Raw genomic sequence first — 21101 nt, forward strand, 5'->3', positions numbered from 1 at the left:
TTTTAAGTTAATTGAATTATTTCAAATACATTAGAGAAGTACAATATTTAAAGAAATCCTGAGGTGAAACCTTTTAGAAATGTAATAAGTCTCCTTTCATTCACCCATAATTTATCTGCTGGGTTTTTGTATTGCTCTAGGCAGAATTTGGAAGACACGAGCACTTGCTATAGTCAGTTATATAAGATTTAACCAGGATGTCAGCAAACAATTAGAATAGTTGTCAGGGAGACAAAGGAGAGGCAAAGGGGAGCTCTGAAAAAAAGCCAAAGCTCTTCCAATCAAGAATTCTAGTAAACAAGACAATTTTAACTGGAAGCAGCTTGATTCTACTGACCAGCTTTGCCCAGGGTCAGTCTACGTACCACTTTATGGTCGATGTAAAGCCCATCTCCTTTGTAAATATGCAACTCTCCTGGCTTATTAAGATCCTCCTTGTATCTATGTAGTTTTGAATTTTGAAGATTCCTTTTTATCAGATTTTTTCCTCCATGCACATTTTGGGGTTATTGGTCTGACAGATAGAAGATCTGATTCAAGGCTTGATACCACCTAAGATACAGTTCTGTAGGAACTGTATGGTATTGTATAAGGACAGTCAGAAAGCTAAGTCCAGACAATATATTCTATCACTGCCATAGTTAAACAAATTCCCTTAGGGAAGACACACATCAAAATAAGTTTTAAATGTGGCTCTAAATAGACTTACTTATTGCATGCTCAATGAGGAAAAAGATTAATCCAAAGAAGAAAAACTTTAGCATTTTAGCATATATCAAAAAATCATATCTTTGAAGCAAATTGAATGACTATAAAAGGTTAGCATTGTTCATTATAGGTATATAGAATACATAGAAAAATGGTTTATAATTAGGAATTCAATTATTCATAAGTAAACAAATGCTTCCAAATTTCATGTGTCTAAAAACAACATTCATTATGATATTTTAATTCTTTTAAAATATTTCCTCGACAATTAACTTTGCATAATTCATTTTGTTTAGCAAAGCTTCTAATCATGAAATGGAAAGTTAAACTTCATGTTAGGTGTTATATGAAAAACAATACATTCTCAATTAATAAAATCTCAATTTAAATATGTGTAATACTGAGTTTTCTATCAATATATTATACTGCTCTTTACATAAAGACACAAAACAATAGAAATTACTGGGGAGTAAAATTTTAAAACATAAAAACTATCACCAAATCCTGGAAATAAAACTGTCAAATATCAGGAAATGTCTGATTATTATTTGAAAGGCATTCAATTCTAGGCACTTATAAACAACTTCCCCCTGAAAGAAGAGATGTGTTTATTACAAGGCTTTTACAAAGAAAGTGCCAGATGTTTTTAAATCATTTCTGTAAGCAGCATTCAACTGTCATATCGATCAAGCTACAGTACAATTTGCTCTGCATTTATAGCCAGGACTTGTGACCCTAAGAACTCTGCAAATCGTCTGTATAATGTTTATTGCAGATTGAGTTTAGTGAGGAATAAAACAAAGAGTAAAGAACTGGAAGGCAACTAAAAAAACATACCTGAGGTACAATAATTGTGACTGTGTATTTAATGTTGAACAAGTGAGAATTATTCTGCCAAACCTGCAATGTTTTTGTACATCAACTGGCAATTATTTAAGGAGAGGAAATATTCTTGTACATTTTGATTTAGTCATTATCTCTTCAGTCTGTCTCAGCTTTTATTACTTTGAAAAAATCTAGGAAAATAGGCCATTTGCATTACATAAGTACATCAGTGGACTTGAGAGTTTCAGCATTGCTTCCTTTGAAAGCAGAGGGCACGTCAAGCCCAGTCGGTTATGGCGAGTAATGATCACAGCCCCTGTGCCTGGGCTGGCCGCCCTCAGCTGAAGACCTCCGCCACCTGTCATTATTATGGGCTGTCTACTGGCTGGCTGACCACCAACCCCCCCCCACCCCCGCTTCCTTCTGCTCCTCCACAGCCCTTTAACACTCAATGATTAATGAACTGTAAAATAACAACCAGCCTTTGAGCAAGTCAAGATTCCTTCCCATGAATACTGAAAGGAAATGCAAAGTTTCTTCCCTGAAGTTGTCAAGATTTTATGGGCAGATTTTCCTTTTTCTTTTTGTACCCTCTAGCTCTAGTGAATGTTTTGTTGCCAATCAATGTAGAAACCAAACATTCAAACCAGATATTCAAAGACCCTAAGGTACTGCTTATAAGTTTTCTTCAGTTTATTCCAAACTATTCCAATACTGTGATTCATGATTAGCTCTTTCAAAACTTCCATCTTGGGGCTGTACTTTGGAACAAGGGGCTTTGTGAAAGAGAGATAATGCAGTGAAGCAAATACAATTTGAGAGCTGAGAGCAGGCTGACATCCTCAAGCTTACAGAACTGAGTGAGAATGTTCGATGTGCATAGCAATGTTTTTTCTAATAATAATATTGTTTCCTCAAAGAAAGGAAAGTGCCAATACAGTGAGATCATAAGCTAAAGGGAAAAGCCACAAGTTCAGGAAAAGAGAAAATAAAACAGAAACCTAAGGAAAGAATGATGAGACCTGGTTTAACGCTAGCACATTGATTTCTAGACATCTCATCCAAATTGCATTTCCCAGGAAACCCTTCTTGCTTAAGAATTCAATGCCAATTGATTTAAAAGATTATCATGGATCTTGAGTATGAACAACTAAAAGCTGACTTTAGCTTTCAGTAAACTTGGATTTAGCAAACATTTTGTAATTAAGTTCTTCTATGAATGAAATAAATTTCTTCTCTTTTGCAACCATGCTTTCTCATCCTCCTTTTTATTACAGAAAAATAGTAAATGTGAAATAACTCATAATGCTCAATTAAACCCTTATAATTTTATCACTGATTTATAAAGTTGCATTGGCCAAAAACATATTTCTAATTTTTTCTTTTGCATTATTTTGTATGGCTTTTGAAACATTTAAAATTCCATGTTGTATTCTTATTGCTTATATTTCAAGAAAAAACATTTTGTGTTCTCTGAACTGAAAATAAAATTCAAAACTCCTCAAGCATCTTAACATGAAAAAAATTTTTTATCTTCCTTCCAGCACACATTCTTCCTACCAATAAACATATGCAGTTGACCCTTGAACAACACAGATTTGAAATGCATGGGTCCACTTACAGGTGGATTTTTTCTCAATAGTAAATACTACAGTACTTCATGACCCAAGGTTGCTTGAATCCTCCATGGATATGGAACCTCAGATAGGGAGGAACCGAATATTTATGGATGGTCGACTTTAAATTATTCATGGATTTTCCACTGTGTGAAGGATCATGGCACGACCCCTGCATTTTTCAAGGGTCAACTGTAGTAGATTATATTACTGTAAACATAATAATTTTTTTCTGAGACATGTGAATTCACATCATGACATATCAGGATAGCTCAACATTTTGAGAGAGTACAAACATTAGTTGTGAGAATTTAGAACAAACATTATTAGTTACTCAAAAAACTTTAGTCAATAGCCTTGAGATATAGTGACCAAAGAAAGAAAAAAAAAATCTAACTACTTCAGGCATCAGAAAATATCTTAAAATTACTACTATTTATGTTTCCTAAAAATAAGTTTTGTTAAAACAGAAAAAAAATCCCATTTTTGCATTCTGATGAAAGTGTAGCTTTAAATGTTTTTACCTATCGCTTTAGAATCACAATTATTGTCTTCAACTCCTCAGTACAGTGGAAGCAGCAACATGAAACTGATAGTGATTGTGAATTGACCCATTTAGGATCACTGCAGGTGTCTGGACTTTTAAAAACTAACATCTATTGTAAAATTCAAGATGCCTAACAAAATAGCTAAAAATGCTAAGTATTCAGATTTTTCAAACCCATGTTTTCCTCGAATGGATATGGTCCTACTGATAGGGACAGAGTAAAGGGACAAAGTAGGTGATTAAATAGTTAATCCCACTGGGGGACTATAAGTAAAAAAATACGGGAGACCCCTGTCAGTTAATGATTACTTAAGAAAGCAGGTTTGCTTAATCATGAAGCCAAGCAGACTTGCTAAGCAACAAAACCATGTAACGGAAGCATGAGACATGCCCCAAAACAATAAAACAATGGTGGCATGAGACCCACATCCTGCCCAGTGAGCTCAATAAGTTAATGACCTCTAGGACATGCTCTCTGCACACATAAAAAACAATAATTTCCATAGCGCCATGACAGTCCTGGCCTGACCATGTAAGGACAAGAAAACTCCCCTGCCCAACCTGGAGGAGGAGCTAATGATGGAAGCATGACATCTACTCAAGAATGAAAAAGAAGGTAGTCTTTTCCCCCTCCCCACTTTTCCTTTGATTATAAAACTGTTGCCCACTAAGTTCTCGGGCACAGCACCCGCTCGCCCACCAGCTTGTAAACCTCACGTGTCCTATTCTAATAAATCACTTCTTATCTACCACTTTGCCTCTCGCTGAATTCTCTCTGCCCTGAGACATAAAGGACCAGGCTCCTCAGAGCACCCCCCGAAATGACACCTATCAGTTTCACTACTATCGTAGGAGTTGGGGTACTCAAAGATATGTAACACAGGCTTAAAAGCTCTATTCAAAGTTACCAAGTTTTTCACAATTGTTTCAAGAGATGAAACACTAGAACAGAATTTTTTAAAGCTCAGCACAAGTTTTTTGTTTGTTTGTTGCTGTTTTTCCTTTATTTCTACCCATTCGCGCTGATAGCTTTCTCAGAAGACAATGTTCTACAGCCAGGGCACAAGATAACAGGAGTACCCTGGTGAATCAAGGGAATGTGGTCACTACAGCAACCATTCTCCTCACTGGGTATGTGGTATCAGGTTAAGAAAGCAACTCATTTTTTGGCCAGGTTCTCCTTGACAGCCATCGACCTACCCATTCTATACATATACCCTAGGAACAACCTATGTCAAAGCGGACAAAAATGGAAAAATCACAAAAGAGAACAACAGAAATATATTCTTTTTTACCCTTCTGTTCACTGCAATATCCTCGTATGAAAACAAAATGAGCCATATACATCGTATACACGATTCATATTTTTCATAAGAATATATTAAGGATTGATTTATGGGTACCCAAATTGGCCAAGGTTTAGGATTTATACCTGTCAGTTCTTCACATAGATGGCCTGTTTATATATTCATTCATTCATTCACTCATCCAACAGTCTATTGATAATATGTGGATTCATAGGCATTCTTCTATTTGCTAAAAATAGAGTAGAATACAAAGACAGAAACATTGCCTATCCCCAAAGAACTTCCATCTAGAGGAAGACAGAAAATATAGAAGTTGACCAGAAAAGTGATAATTTTGTAAGTGCTCTGAATAAAACATGCTGTAAGACTGTGTCTAAGGTAGGAGAGAAACTAGTTTTTTGAGTAGTTTAGAGTAACTACTCTAAAGTGGGATACAAGAAAGGGTTTTCTAAGAACATATCATTTGACTTGTGACATGAATGTTGAGTAGGAGCTAGTCATGCAAAAGTTAAAATACTCCATGCACAAAGGGTCAGGGAGGAAGAAATTTTCCTCTACCCTTCTAGGTTCCTCTGGCTAGTCTAAGAATTAAATTGACATGAGACAGATTAACAAGAGAAAATCAAACAAAAATTTAATAGCATGTATACGTGGAAGAGACCCAGGAGAAGTGGGTAACTTGCTCAAATGTCCGAAACTTTAACCTTAAATACCATCTTCAGCTAAAGACAAAAACAAAGGATGTTGGGGGTTTTGGTTTGGGACTTCAAAGGGGAGGAAGGCAATTCACATGGAGATGGAAAAGCAAATGTTTGGTAACCAAATGTTTGCTGGGCCACACAGAGACAATGGGACGTAGAGAGGAATTTTAAGCAATAGATTTTGCTAGGTTCCTCCTGTTTACACACCTAGTTAATACTATAATTACCTATGGTGATAGCTCCCATGGTGGAACAGATCTTCTATCTACATTTCTTTAGGCAGCTAGGGGGAAAGTCAAAAGTTTCTTCCTGAGTCTTTTGGGCCTAAAAAATAATCAGCTTAAATTAATTCTCATGCCCAAGAGACATATCTTGGGATGGCAGACTTTGCTCCCCTACAAAGGAAAGGGCTTGAGTTGAAGCAAAACTGAAGAGTTCAAGAACTAAAGAAAGTTTAATATGGTGTGTTTTTTTTCTTCCTTACATGCCACAGTTTAAAATTTTGCAAAGGGAATAGGACTCAGTATGCTCTGAGCTTTTGAGAGAACAAGATCCTAACTTTCTTGTTTGAGGATAATAGACTACTTCAAATTTTGAAATTGATTCATCCAAAACTTTTGGTAATGACCTCTTTTACACCAACCATTATTTTGCAAGTGAATTCTGGGCTTGGTCTTTAGCTAAGTGACCTGAGCCCAAGTTCACAGGCCACACCATTAATATTTATTTTAAATGGTATCATATGCATAAGCACATATGAACCTCAGAACAAGCCTATAAGGTAGAATTAATTCCACTTAAAATTTGTCATGAAATGTTGGGAGTAGTTCTTAAATATTTGAATCAAGAATATTAAATCCCGAATTACTAATCTTCTAATACCCACTCTTTTGTGTGTATATTCTTATTCTCTCCATTTCTGTTGCATAACTTAACTAATTCATTTTTCCTTCTGAGTGCCTTACATCTTTTTTTCTAGTCCAACTATTATTCTCTGATGTTTCATCACTTTATGTTTGTTCTTAATTTTTAATGCCTTTTCATCTCTCTTTCTGACTAAATCCTACTTATCTTTCAAAGCCCAGCTTAAAGCTCTCCTTACCTTGATGTTCCTCCTAAGATCTAGGCCAGAAGGAATACCGTTTTTTGTCTCTGACACTTAGCACTTTAGGTATCAGTTTCCCTCCTACATGAGATTGTTTTAGGGCCAAGGAATTTGAATTTTCTGGCTGTGCATATTTCCCCAAACTTGGCAAATCACCTGCCCAGAACAAATACTAATGGACAGGGCAGACATGGGGGAGCTGGAACCAGTTCTCTATCCCATACTTTCCCTGCAAAGGGAGGAGAATGGGCAAGCTAGGAGAGAAAAGTGTGGAGGATCCTGGAGGCCTCTCCCTCCTTCCCAAGGAGGAGAGGCGACTTATCTCAGTGGTTAATTAGGGGTAAGAACCTGAGCCTGTCAATCCCTGCTCCTATATTTCTTGCCAGGAGTTTTGCCTCAAGATGCATGCTTTCTCTGCTTTCTGAATGCAGGCTCTGTATCTGTCAAGGGGAGGTGACTGCATTTCTGAGCGAATGGATTTTATTCTGAAGGAAAAGTCTTAGGAAGCCTGATTGGAGCTACATATTTGAAATTCATTTTCCAATTCAGTTTATTAGTAATTAAGCTGTAGTATTTTGAGCTCCATCTCTCTGACCCTTTTTCTATCTTTGAAAAATAAAACAACTTAATAAGGTCTTGATGAAGGAAGGAAGGAAGGAAGGAAGGAAGGGTGGAATGTACACCAAGCACAGGTTGATAACCCATCCACCTGTCTCAGCCTTCTATTTGGGTTTATTAAGTCACTACTCTTGGAAGTTTCACAATATAAAACAAGTCTAAATCAGTATCTTCTGTATAAGAATTGCTCACCTGGCAGCCAAGATAGCACAACAGTGTGGCACAGTTATGTTTTTATATTTTAAAAAAATTTTTCCAAATAAAGGCCCTCTCAGCTTTAAAGAATAGAGGGCTTAGTGCTAAATATCTTTTCAACCAACATTAATGAAAAGCTATATCAGGTAGAATACTTTATATACAAAAAGAGGCAAGTTCTGTGTATTGCTAATTGGCCAACTGTCCCCATTAATTTCAATACAACTTTGTGTGCCTAAAGAGTGACATTTTAGAAGGTAGGAGCTTTAAATTCTCAAGAAAGTGAAATAACAGTAAGTATCCCATGATTAAGTAATTGTTACACAGGAAATTAATACCTAATAGTCTTTCATATAAACCAGAAATGATGCATAACAAATACTTCCCCAGACCCTAATTAGGTTTATGAGAGAGCCCTTTCTGTACCATAATTTCACTCATTATGGAAGGCTCACTGGATTTGGAAAAAAAGAAAGAAATATTTAACATCATCAGAATTAGTTATTAAGAATAATAATTCTCAACATCAATGCAGTTGTTAAAAACAGCTCTGCCAAGAGAATTCCCTGCATCTCATCTATGTCTAAATAGTATATTACTAAAATAAAAACTATGAGTCATGCTAAAAAACTAGAAACCTGAATTCAGCAGCAAAGCAAGGTGCAAGTGAAAATCATTTTGTCTTTTTTTAAGAAATGACTTTCAAAACTTTTCCTCTAGTTCTCTTAAAGATTTAATGTTTTCTAGTAGTGTTTCTTTTCTAGAGTGGTCACGTTTCCCTCTGTAATAAGCAACAGACAATTTCTTGGGAAGAAATATCATTCTGTTAGAATACAACAATTACCTAACAATTTAACTGTCCCTGAGAAATAAATTAAAAATAAAAAATTCACTACATACAACACAATACCCTCTTTTTTCTTGCAGGACTCTAATTTAGATTTTAATTCTTGTATTCCACCTTTTAGAACTTTTCCATTTACCTCTCCATGAATTTGACATTTCGATTTGAATCCACTGGAAGGGAATTGAAGCTTAAGCCATTACAGCTGGGAGCAATTATCATATTAACCACCAGTACACAGGCTCACCTATTAACAATTTCCCACAACGTCTGAGATGGAAACTCCACATCACAGAGGCTATTCTATTGAAGCCGGGCCTCCTTCAGCTGAGATCTCACCCTCTAATCACATTTTTCACAAGTTATAAAAAAGGCAGTGCTTGTTAGGTGAAAGAAGTAACAAGCTTTTTTTCTGAATCTAAAAATACCGTAGACAAAGAAGAGGAAATTTATAGCTGTTAGCTACTTGCCATTGCGTGAATACGACACTGTAGTAAAATATTACCTCTCAACCAAGAATCAATGATTCTTTCATAAATTTGTATACCATCACATGTTCTGAGTGCAAATCTTTACCCATCCAGACATCTGTTAGCAACCAGCCCCTGGTGAAGTCTTGGCCTTAGAGGAAAGGGAGATTTTCGCAGCTCTTGGTATGACAATGTTGCTCTGAAATGTATCACATTTAAATGAATTTCCTAAGGAGGAAAATTCAGAACTAAGACTCTCTCTCCAACTCACCCATCTGTATTTTTCTCCATAGGATCTAGGTTCAAGACTTCCCCTGATCCTGATCTTGCAGGAGCAGAGCAGAACTCAGCAGTGTGCCCTGACCTGGCTCACCCATGGCTTTGCACACTCCATCATGGACAGTCCTAAAACTGTTAGGTTTTGGTGCTGTTTTCTTTATCTTTCCAAAGTCTACTTGACACTACCATCCTCTTTTTGTTCTAAACAATGATCTACTTTTCCACCCATTATCTTGTCCATAGAAATCATCAATAAACAATCTATAATAGGAAAAGAGTTTTATTTGAGCCAAACAGGATTATAGCCCAGGAGACAGCCTCTCAGATAAAACCCTGAAGAAATACTCTGGAGGAGCATGGTTTTCAGTACAGTTTTACATCTTGTTAGAACAAATAACATCAAACAAGTCAGGGATACATCATTTAAAGGTTTTAAAAAACCAGATCAGCATGTACACAGCAGACGGAGTCTTATCATCTAAGGAGTACTAGCTCAGCAACCCAGGAAGGGAGGCATTCAGTCTTCATTTTTAACATGTATATTTTTACTTCTGGTCCATGCACTCTTTAATAATTAAAGCACATGCACAATATATGTTTGACAACCGCAAACATGCTGTTTTAGCATAAAATTTGAATTAGATCACGTATAAGCCAGAATGGCTTCACCATACCTCAATATGTGAAAATTTCTTTCATCAACCTATATACTGAATTATGCATGTTTTGAAAATACGAAAAAAAAAATCGTAGTACTTTGCTAGACTTAGTCCTTCAGGCTTGTTTAAAAATATTACTATGAGGGACTTCCCTGGCGGTCCAGTGGTTTAGACTCCGCACTTCCACTGCAGGTTCAATCCCTGGTCGGGGAATAAAGATCCTGCATGCCTTGTGGCATGGTCAAAAAATACTATTATGATATTTTCTGGCAATTACTCATGTAAAGAATACAAGATAAGACTATTTAGGAAAAAATTATAAGACTAAAACAGAGTAAATAAATGTGTTTTATTTGCAGGAGGCTACTTTTTCATTCTCTTAGTGTTCTCTGTCACGTGGAGGGGACTCCAGTAAGATAACATTCCTAGCCTTTCTCTGTCCCCTCACTCACTTTTCCCAAGGTATAAATAGTGACTTAAAATGATTGGTGATGTGGCAGTGAAAAACTGCGGGGGCTTCCCTAGTTGTGCAGTGGTTAAGAATCCGCCTGCCAATGCAGGGGACATGGGTTCAAAGCCCTGGTCTGGGAAGATCCCACATGCCATGGAGCAACTAAGCCCGTGTGCCACAACTACTGAGGCTGTGTGCCACAACTACTGAAGCCCGGGCGCCTAGAGCCCGTGCTCCACAACAAGAGAAGCAACCTCAATGAGAAGCCCGTGCACTGCAACGAAGAGTAGCCCCTGCTCACCACAACTAAAGAAAGCCCGCATGCAGCAACGAAGACCCAACGCAGCAAAAAATAAATAAATAATTTTTTTTTAAAAATCCCCTTAAGAAAAACTAGGAGTCCCCTTTTCTTTCTCTTTGGAGTCAGGGTGTTTTCAGGTAGGACACTCTGCTTTGCTTCTCTGTGCTCTGACCCTAAGCACGAAGGCCTGGCCCCAGGGCCAGGCTTGCCTGTGGCTGGATCTATATAATACTGTGGTTCTGTATTAGACATCCCACCTTCCTGCAGATGTCAGCCACCATGTGCAATATCAGTATTATCAATGATACTGCTTTATTCTTTTGTCTTATATCTCAACTGTTCAGAACTCCAGGCAGGGAATTGATAGTGTTGTTTCTTAGGCTTCCCAGACCCCAACATGTTTGAAGAAATTATATTCTATTTAATTAATTTACCACTAAGTAGAATAAGTAATGCAAAGATCATTATATATGATTAGAACAACCAAGGGACTTGAAAGAATACCTTTCTTTTCTCGTGCTTGTTTTCTTAGCTGCCAGCCTATCATACAAGTGTTTTAGCATAACAAGACAATTATCTGAATAACTATTCAAATATATAATAGGACATTAGTATTTGCAAAAGTTAATTTTATGAATTCCAGATCAATAATTTAATGGGAGGTAACAATAGTTAACATACTAGTCAAATGATAATTAATACCTAACATTCCTGGGCACCATGTAATGATAATTCTACTGAAAACATACTGTCTTACTTAATCTTCAAAACAGCCCTAAGAGAGGCACTATTATTACCTCCACTTAAAAAACGTTAAAATTTGGGACTTCCCTGGCGGTCCAGTGGTTAAGACTCCACTGCAGGGGGCTCGGATTCGATCCCTAGTGGGGGAACTAAGATCCTAAATGCCGCACTGCCAAAAAAAAAAAAAAGGTTAAAATTCAAGCTTAGAAAACCTGCTTGAGGACATAGACAGAAGAACACTTTCACAACTGAAAGCCAAGTCTATTTGACCTAAAAGTCCAGAGCTCTAAAATCATACTATATATTATCTCCAAATCATATTTTCCAGCATGTTCTTGTTAAACTAGAGAAATCATTTGGAAAATAAATTCAGTTTAATTCAACTTGTATGGTACTTGCTGCTTAAATCTCAACAATATGCAAACACATACATTAATCAAGGATACAGTGCTGAAAAATCCATAGACTTTATTAGGAACCCACTCTCTCTAAACAAAAGATGTGCCTGAAAGATGATAAGTAAAATGAGGATTGTTAAGGTTTTAAAGAACAGAGATATGAAGAGATCGTTTCAATAAGTAAAGGTCTAACCTAAGGATACACACATGGGAAAGTAAGAACTAACAGAAGTAGTTCCAACTGCCACACAGTCAGATTTCATGGAGGAATGAGATGCTGATGTCTAAAACCAGCTCCAGCAACACCTCAATTAACTCAAGTACCTTCTGCCCCACCGTAATGGTAACTCAACAGCTCCATTTTTGTTTCTCTCTCTCTCCATGTGCTTCCTTTTTCCTATTCTGCTCCTGGCTGCCTTTACTCTTCTTCATGACTTCTGCTTTCTCTAGACATCAATTGCCTCATGGCTTTTGTTACAGATGAGCCCAACTTACAACATCATTGGCTTTCTGACTCGTTCAGAGTTAAGCTTTCACAGATCGATGGATTTTTGTCTTCATGCTTTTGACTTCACCCTACTCTAATGATATATATACCAAGCAATTTATTTTTCCTGAAGCAGACTTTCTTTGGCTCATCCTGAAACCTCTCCTTTGATGTCTCATCGTTTGATCCTAATTATTTCAAAGAAAGACAATGCCTTTGATGATATCCTTACTTGGTTTAGAGGCCTACAGATTTGCTATAAGACACAGTATGTAGCCGCTTAGTTTTTTTTTACTTCAGGGTCAGCCCATCAGTTTTTCGTTTTGTTTTGTTTTTAATCATCATTGATGAGGTTGCAGTCAACTAGCGTAACATGCATTAGAATTAATATCCAGCACAATTATACAGGTGTAAATCTCTTTCAATCATTGTTGCATCATAAAATTGGGAGGTACGGTTCAGCCGTCTTAGTCAAAACTATAGTTTTATAGTTGCTTTTCTCTATAGACATATTTTCCTCCATCACTTCTTCTAGCGATACATCCCACCTTCCTATTGTTGGGGAGGGGGAAATGTCTCTCTCTTGAGTTCTTATGGCTGGACCAGTAATAAAATTGACACCAGACAGATGAACAGGAGAGAAACAAATTTTAATTCATGGGCATGGAGGTCCCATAGAAATATAACCTAAGAAGTTGCCAAAGTAGGCAGCTTTTATACTTTTTAGAAAGAAACAATAAATTTATGAGGAATTAATAGAATAAAGAAACTTAGGTTTTGGGTGGCCAATTAGTGAAGAATCTAAACAGAGTTTGGGTTTGCGGTAGTAAATTAAAGAATTAACAAGGTATGTTTATATAGGCCTCTTGGCCCCAAATTCCCTGTCTTTGGCAATAAGGGTGTCCTTCTACCTGCAGATGCAGGGAATGTACCCTTCACATGATAGATTTATTTCCTGCTTTTAGGGAGACAGAAAGTAGAGTCAAAGTGTTTCCCATTTCTTAAGTAACTTTAATTCAAAATAATCAATATACCATTGGGGCACATTTGGGGTGGCCTACCCTGGACCCTGACACTATCCAGAGATGGATTTTAACCAGAGCGTCCCTTGCCCCTGACTACACTGAGTGACTCAGGAATAGATTCATGACCCAAACCAAATCAATCAGAGACCTTTCCCAGATCAGATTTTATGGAACTAGAAGTTCCTCTTTAGAAAAATTCTCTAATGTTGTGATTCCAAAGTTGTTCAGCAATTACCATTTTTATCGCAAGGGAAAAGTTTGTCTACCATAAAAGAAAACAGGACCAAAGGGAGACAAACATGGAGAGACAGAGGGACAGAAAGAGTTGTGGTTGTGGCCAAGCCCCAGCTTTATTCCTCAAGCCCCCAGAACTGCTCAAGTCCTGAAGTTTTAACCACAGAACCAGCCCCATCTGGCCCTATCCTATTTCTAATGAGATACTGAGTTTTTCAGAGACAATAGAGCAAAACTGCAAGTCATACAACTGAAGCATGGGCAGAGGAGAAAATTTTGACTTCAAATAACACTCCCTTTTTCCCTCCACAGAATCAAAGGACAGGGGCATGACTGGAACCTGAATGCCGGAATCCTTTCAGAAGCAAAGGGTCCATTATCCAAGAGGATGCGGTTCTGGAGCCTCTTAACCATATCTTACCATAAAGGACCAAGTTCCAGAGCCCTCCAATCAAAACCTGCCCACCAGCACTTCAGCCTACCACACCTCCTTTCTTAACTCATGAAGGTTTGATGGAACCCCAGGTGGGGCAGACAGATTTGAGCCATGCCTCCTGTCTCCTTGCCAGTCGACCTTGCAATAGCTCCTTCTTTTCTCAAAAGCCAGTGCCACAGTACTGGCTTCTACGTGACTGGGCAGCGAGCCCTTGCTCTGTAACAAAGTTGTTCCTTCATTGTGTGAACTACCCGAGTACTCTCCCAATAAATCTTTATTGCTTAAACCAATTTGAGTTAGGTTTCTATCGCTTGCAACTGAAATAGTCATGATATAGTGTCCGTCCCTCTTAAACTATCACACATTTGTCCTCCCTAATCCAGAAGACCCTGATTGTGTCTCTCAAACTCTATCAAGTATAAAGCATCATTTAACAGACTTCTCATCCACAGCTACTTGAAAGTGCCTCTAATTCCCCACGTGTAACAAAAATTCATTCTTTTTCTGTGATTACTTTTCCCATGTAACTTCCTATGTGGATCAGTGATACTGTTTTTCTCAAAGAAGCTAAAAAAATCTTACCAAAGTCTTTTCCTTTATATCTGTCTCACTTCATTCTTATCCATTTTCCAGTGTCTCTTAAATTTCTCACTTCTTGTCCATTTTCTCTAGAATTGCAGTTCAGATTGTTATACAAATCTGTGTATTTGATTTCTGTCTCCCATGTTCCTCTACAAGTCATTTCCAGAGTAATCTATTTAAAATGTCATTTTGAGCAACACTGCTCAACAACTTCAGATGAAGTTTTAAAATGTATAGGATAAACTAAACTTTTCAACTTAAAATTCAAGGCTATTTTGTATCCTATAACAACCATTTCTATCTAAACTTCCATTGTTTTCTTTCAGAAATCCCATAATTACCCATATAATGTTCCCTAGTCACATATTATGTTTTTATCTCTTCACCATTCATTTTGCCTAGAATGCCTTCCCTATTTTCATCTTATTTTCTAAGCTTTGTCAAGCTCAAGCACTTTTTTCTCCTTGGAGAATGTGTTTGCCTTGAGGCTAGATAAACTAATCAAGAGGAATTGAACCTAAATGCGATGAGGGAGGAGAAAAACATGGAGATAAATATGTAAATCAATTTACTATGGAAAACAGTAGCTATAACACTGAAAGAAGGAAAACACTGTGGGTGGTGCCAGTGCGTCATATGAGAAAACAATCGGACCCGGAACCAGTCAGTTTAACTCCAAATGCACCAAGAACCTCAAATGCAAATATATATCATTGTGCAGGTCCCAAGTAATGTGAATTTAAATTTTAAGAAAAAATCAATTTGTAGACTTGGTAGACTTCTGTAAGAGGGGAATACAGTATTAGAAGGGCAAATAGACCTACTAAGAAATGGAAGAGGAGTGGCATAGTTTTATGTCCACTAGAAAACCAAGATTCTAAGAGGTAAAGATTACTTAAGAACATCTAAGAGGTAATTTTTTTAAAGAACAATAATTAACCCATGAGATTTTGCTCTGGAGTTAAAGAATGGATCATTAGGGTTAGTGTTAGTGTTAGGGTTCTGTTAAGGGGTAAAATTAGGATTAGGGCCACCAAATGGGGAATAAGAAACTTTCTTAGAAGCAAGACTTAGTAGTGTGTTGAGAGAATCCTTTGATTCAAAACAGAGTGCCTGGGCTTCCCTGGTGGCACAGTGGTTGAGAATCTGCCTGCCAATGCAGGGGACACGGGTTCGAGCCCCGGTCTGGGAAGATCCCACATGCCACGGAGCAACTAGGCCCGTGCGCCACAACTACTGAGCCTGCACATCTGGAGCCTGTGCTCCGCAACAAGAGAGGCCGCGATAGTGAGAGGCCCGCACACTGCGATGAAGAGTGGCCCCAGCTCGCCGCAACTAGAGAAAGCCCTCACACAGAAACGAAGACCCAACACAGCCAAAAATTAATTAATTAATTAATTAATTTAAAAAAAAAAAAAGTGTCTGACAAGTTCTATATTAGCTTTGCTGAAAATTAAAACTCCCAGAGAGAGGGGGCATTAACTAAGGGAAATCATTTAGAAGCTAATTATGACCAATGAGGAGGACTGGATAGTAAAATGAGTAAGATGCAAAACTTGAAAAAGGATATTAAAATACCAAGAAAATGTTAACCCAAAGAGAGCTAGCATTGCTAAGCACAATATGTTTTAAGGTAAAAAAGCACAATTAAGAGGAAAAAAATGTTCTCTACATAATAATAATACTTAACAGAAAAATTAAAATATTTAAAATCAGCATGTACCTAAGAACACATCTCAGAACACAACTGAGACAATTACCTGGAGAAATTAAAAATTCTACTACCATGTGGGACATTTTAAAAGATCTGCACACCTCCTCCAGTAACTGGAATATTCAGCAGATAGTCAATAAGAATATAGAAGATTTGAACATATCAATTAACAAATTTTGTATGATGATACATGCATAGAACCATGCATGCCAAGATAAAAGACTATAAAATGTTTCAAATTCACATGATATATTTACAAAAACATTATCAAGCATCAAACAATAAAATGAGTTTGAAACAAATGCCAAAATATAGGTAACATGGAGAACACATTCTTAATGATATAGCACTGCAATAGATGATTTTTAAAATAACTTAAGAAACACATCTGAAATGATTAAAAGGATTCTTCAGTATACGCAAATCAATCAGCGTGATACACCATATTAACAAATTGAAGGAGAAAAACCATATGATCATCTCAATAGATGCAGAGAAAGCTTTTGACAAAATTCAACACCCATTTATGATAAAAGCCCTGCAGAAAGTAGGCATAGAGGGAACTTTCCTCAACATAATAAAGGCTATATATGACAAACCCACAGCCAACATCGTCCTCAATGGTGAAAAACTGAAACCATTTCCACTAAGATCAGGAACAAGACAAGGTTGCCCACTCTCACACTATTATTAAACATAGTTTTGGAAGTTTTAGCCACAGCAATCAGAGAAGAAAAAGAAATAAAAGGAATCCAAATCGGAAAAGAAGAAGCAAAGCTGTCACTGTTTGCAAATGACATGATACTATACATAGAGAATCCTAAAGATGCTACCAGAAAACTACTAGAGCTAATCAATGAATTTGGTAAAGTAGCAGGATACAAAATTAATGCACAGAAATCTCTTGCATTTCTATACACTAATGATGAAAAATCTGAAAGTGAAATTAAGAAAACACTCCCATTTACCATTGCAACAAAAAGAATAAAATATCTAGGGATAAACCTACCTAAGGAGACAAAAGACCTGTATGCAGAAAATTATAAGACACTGATGAAAGAAATTAAAGATGATACAAATAGATGGAAAGATATACCATGTTCTTGGATTGGAAGAATCAACATTGTGAAAATGACTCTACTACCCAAAGCAATCTACAGATTCAGTGCAATCCCTATCAAACTACCAATGGCATTTTTCACAGAACTAGAACAAAAAATTTCACAATTTGTATGGAAACACAAAAGACCCCAAATAGCCAAAGCAATCTTGAGAAAGAAAAATGGAGCTGGAGGAATCAGGCTCCCTGACTTCAGACTATACTACAAAGCTACAGTAATCAAGACAGTATGGTACTGGCACAAAAACAGAAACATAGATCAGTGGAACAGGATAGAAAGCCCAGAGATAAACCCACACACCTATGGTCACCTTATCTTTGATAAAGGAGGCAAGCATATACAGTGGAGAAAAGACAGCCTCTTCAATAAGTGGTGCTGGGAAAACTGGTCAGGTACATGTAAAAGTATGAAATTAGAACACTCCCTAACACCATACACAAAAATAAACTCAAAATGGATTAAAGACCTAAATGTAAGGCCAGACACTGTAAAACTCTTAGAGGAAAACATAGGCAGAACACTCTATGACATAAATCACAGCAAGATCCTTTTTGACCCAGCTCCTAGAGAAATGGAAATAAAAACACAAATAAACAAATGGGACCTAATGAAACTTAAAAGCTTTCACACAGCAAAGGAAACCATAAACAAGACCAAAAGACAACCCTCAGAATGGGAGAAAATATTTGCAAATGAAGCAACTGACAAAGGATTAATATCCAAGATTTACAAGCAGCACATGCAGCTCAATAACAAAAAAACAAACAACTCAATCCAAAAATGGGCAGAAGACCTAAATAGACATTTCTCCAAAGAAGATATACAGATTGCCAACAAACACATGAAAGAATGCTCAACATCATTAATCATTAGAGAAATGCAAATCAAAACTACAATGAAATATCATCTCACACTGGTCAGAATGGCCATCATCAAAAAAATCTAGAAACAATAAATGCTGGAGAGGGTGTGGAGAAAAGGGAACCCTCTTGCACTGTTGGTGGGAATGTAAATTGATACAGCCACTATGGAGAACAGTATTTTTTATTTTTAAAAAACTAAAAATAGAACTACCATATGACCCAGCAATCCCAGTACTGGGCATATACCCTGAGAAAACCATAATTCAAAAAGAGTCATGTACCAAAATGTTCATTGCAGCTCTATTCACAATAGCCAGGATATGGAAGCAACCTAAATGTCCATCATCAGATGAATGGATAAGGAAGATGAAAAAAAAAAAAAAAAAAAAGAAGATGTGGCAATATATACAATGGAATATTACTCGGCCATAAAAAGAAACGAAATGGAGTTATTTGTAGTGAGGTGGATGGAGTTACAGTCTGTCATACAGAGTGAAGTAAGTCAGAAAGAGAAAAACAAATACAGTATGCTAACACATATGTATGGAATCTAAGGGAAAGAAAAAAAAAGGCCAGGAAGAACCTAGTGGCAAGACGGAATAAAGACACAGACCTACTAGAGAATGGACTTGAGGATGTGGGGAGGGGGAAGGGTAAGATGTGACAAAGTGAGAGAGTGGCATGGACATATATACACTATCAAACGTAAAATAGATAGCTAGTGGGAAGCAACCGCATAGCACAGGGAGATCAGCTCTGTGCTTTGTGACCACCTAGAGGGGTGGGATAGGGAGGGTGGGAGGGAGGGAGATGCAAGAGGGAAGAGATATGGGAACATATGTATATGTATTACTGATTCACTTTGTTATAAAGCAGAAACTAACACACCATTGTAAAGCAATTATACTCCAATAAAGATGTTAAAAAAAAAGAACACTATGTATATTAAACATATTTTTTTAAAAAAGCATTTCTAAACAACAACAAAAAAAAGAAATTAGAATAAGTTTAAAATACTCAAATATGAAGATGCTACATGTTAAAACGTTGTGAAACAAGCTAAAGCATTACAAGTATGCTCATCACACAACCTTTCTTGATATGAATATTCAAATGATGAATTGCAAATTTTTGCCCAAATTCATTATTTGAGTCAAAACTCTCTATTAAAAATCTACATTTATATACCAGGAATTTATATATTTATTTATATACCAGGGTCATAGAAAGTAACGTGGCTTCAGTTTACGCTGGATTGTCTCCTAAGGGTAGTGTTTTAATCTCCTGTTATTTTAAAAGACTCTGAATAATCACTACATGTTCTCACATATGCCCTGGGCAGTACAGTTTGCTTATGCTAAGCAACTGGGTCCAGTTAAAATTAGTATCTTCAACCTACTATTTCACCGATTATTTTTATATGGTAGAACATATACTTTGTATGTACACATTACAAATATCATTTGCATCTGATACTATCATTATTTAATAGTGAAAATAATTGAATAAATGGTTTTAGATTCCTTATATTATACAAAAAGTCTTGTATTAAGAAAGTTTTAGTGATATGTGGAGAAACTTGATGAGGGCTTTGGATGGTCTGAGAATGCATTTTTTGTACCATTTAAAAATGGTACACAGGGGCTTCCCTGGTGGTGCAGTGGTTGAGAATCCACCTGCCAATGCAGGGGACACGGGTTCGATCCCTGGTCCGGGAAGATCCCACATGCCATGGAGCAACTAAGCCCATGCGCCACAACTACTGAGCCTGTGCTCTAGAGTCCGTGAGCCACAACTACTGAGCCCGCGTGCTGCAACTACTGAAGCCCGCGCGCCTAGAGCCTGTCCTCCACAAGAGAAGCCATAGCAATGAGAAGCCCGCGCACTGCAACGAAGATTCAACACAGCCAAAAATAAATAAATAAATAAATTTTTTAAATGGTACACATAATATACACATAATATGCAAATATATTCTGTCCAACATATTTCCAGGTATATATTATCTGATGCATATTAATAACAAAGTATACCTGTATTTATAATCATTGTATGAGGATGATCAAACCTTACTACAAGACTAGATATGAACAACTAGATATGAACAACTGAAGAAAGAAAAATAATGCAAGAACTATATTCATGAGTATAGATATAATAATCCTAAATAAAATATTGGCGAAGAAAATGCAGCAATGTACATAAAAATATCACAATTTGATTTACCTTAGACATGCGAAGATTATTTAATGTTTGAAAATGTAACTAACCATGCTAAAAGATGAAAGAAAAAAGAAGCATCATTACAATAGATATGGGAAAGGAATTCAAAAAATAAAAATAAAAAATAAAGTTTTTAAAAACTATGGTCAAATGGAAACTTTCTTGTTAGAAGGTACCTGCCAAAAAACTACAGAAAACATTATGCTTAAAAGTAAAACATTAGAAGTATTTTCTTTAAAGTCAATAACAGAATCTCGCCATTACCACTGCAACAATTGAAACAATTGTTACAAACTACCTCACAACTTAGGGCTTTAGGAAAACAATGATTATTAATTCTCATGATTCTGTGAATTGACTGGGCAGAGTTCAGATGGGATGACTTGTCTATTTCACTTAAGCCTCAGCCGGGCTTACTAATATGGCTTTAGTTTGGAACGAAGAATTCAAGATGGCCTCACTCACATGTCCAGTTCCTCACCTGGGATGGCTGGGGCCCTCTCTACTTGTAGAGTTTGATCTTCCCAGACCTCTTTCCCGTCATAGGCTTTCATTCCCTGGAATCTTTCTCTCTGTGTGGCCTTTTCAGTAGGATAGCTCAAGCTTCTTTCATTGCATTTCAGGAATCTCAAGAGGACAAAAGCAGCA

Source organism: Balaenoptera acutorostrata, chromosome 11 (assembly GCF_949987535.1).
Source record: "Balaenoptera acutorostrata chromosome 11, mBalAcu1.1, whole genome shotgun sequence".
Classification (NCBI taxonomy): Eukaryota; Metazoa; Chordata; class Mammalia; order Artiodactyla; family Balaenopteridae; genus Balaenoptera; species Balaenoptera acutorostrata.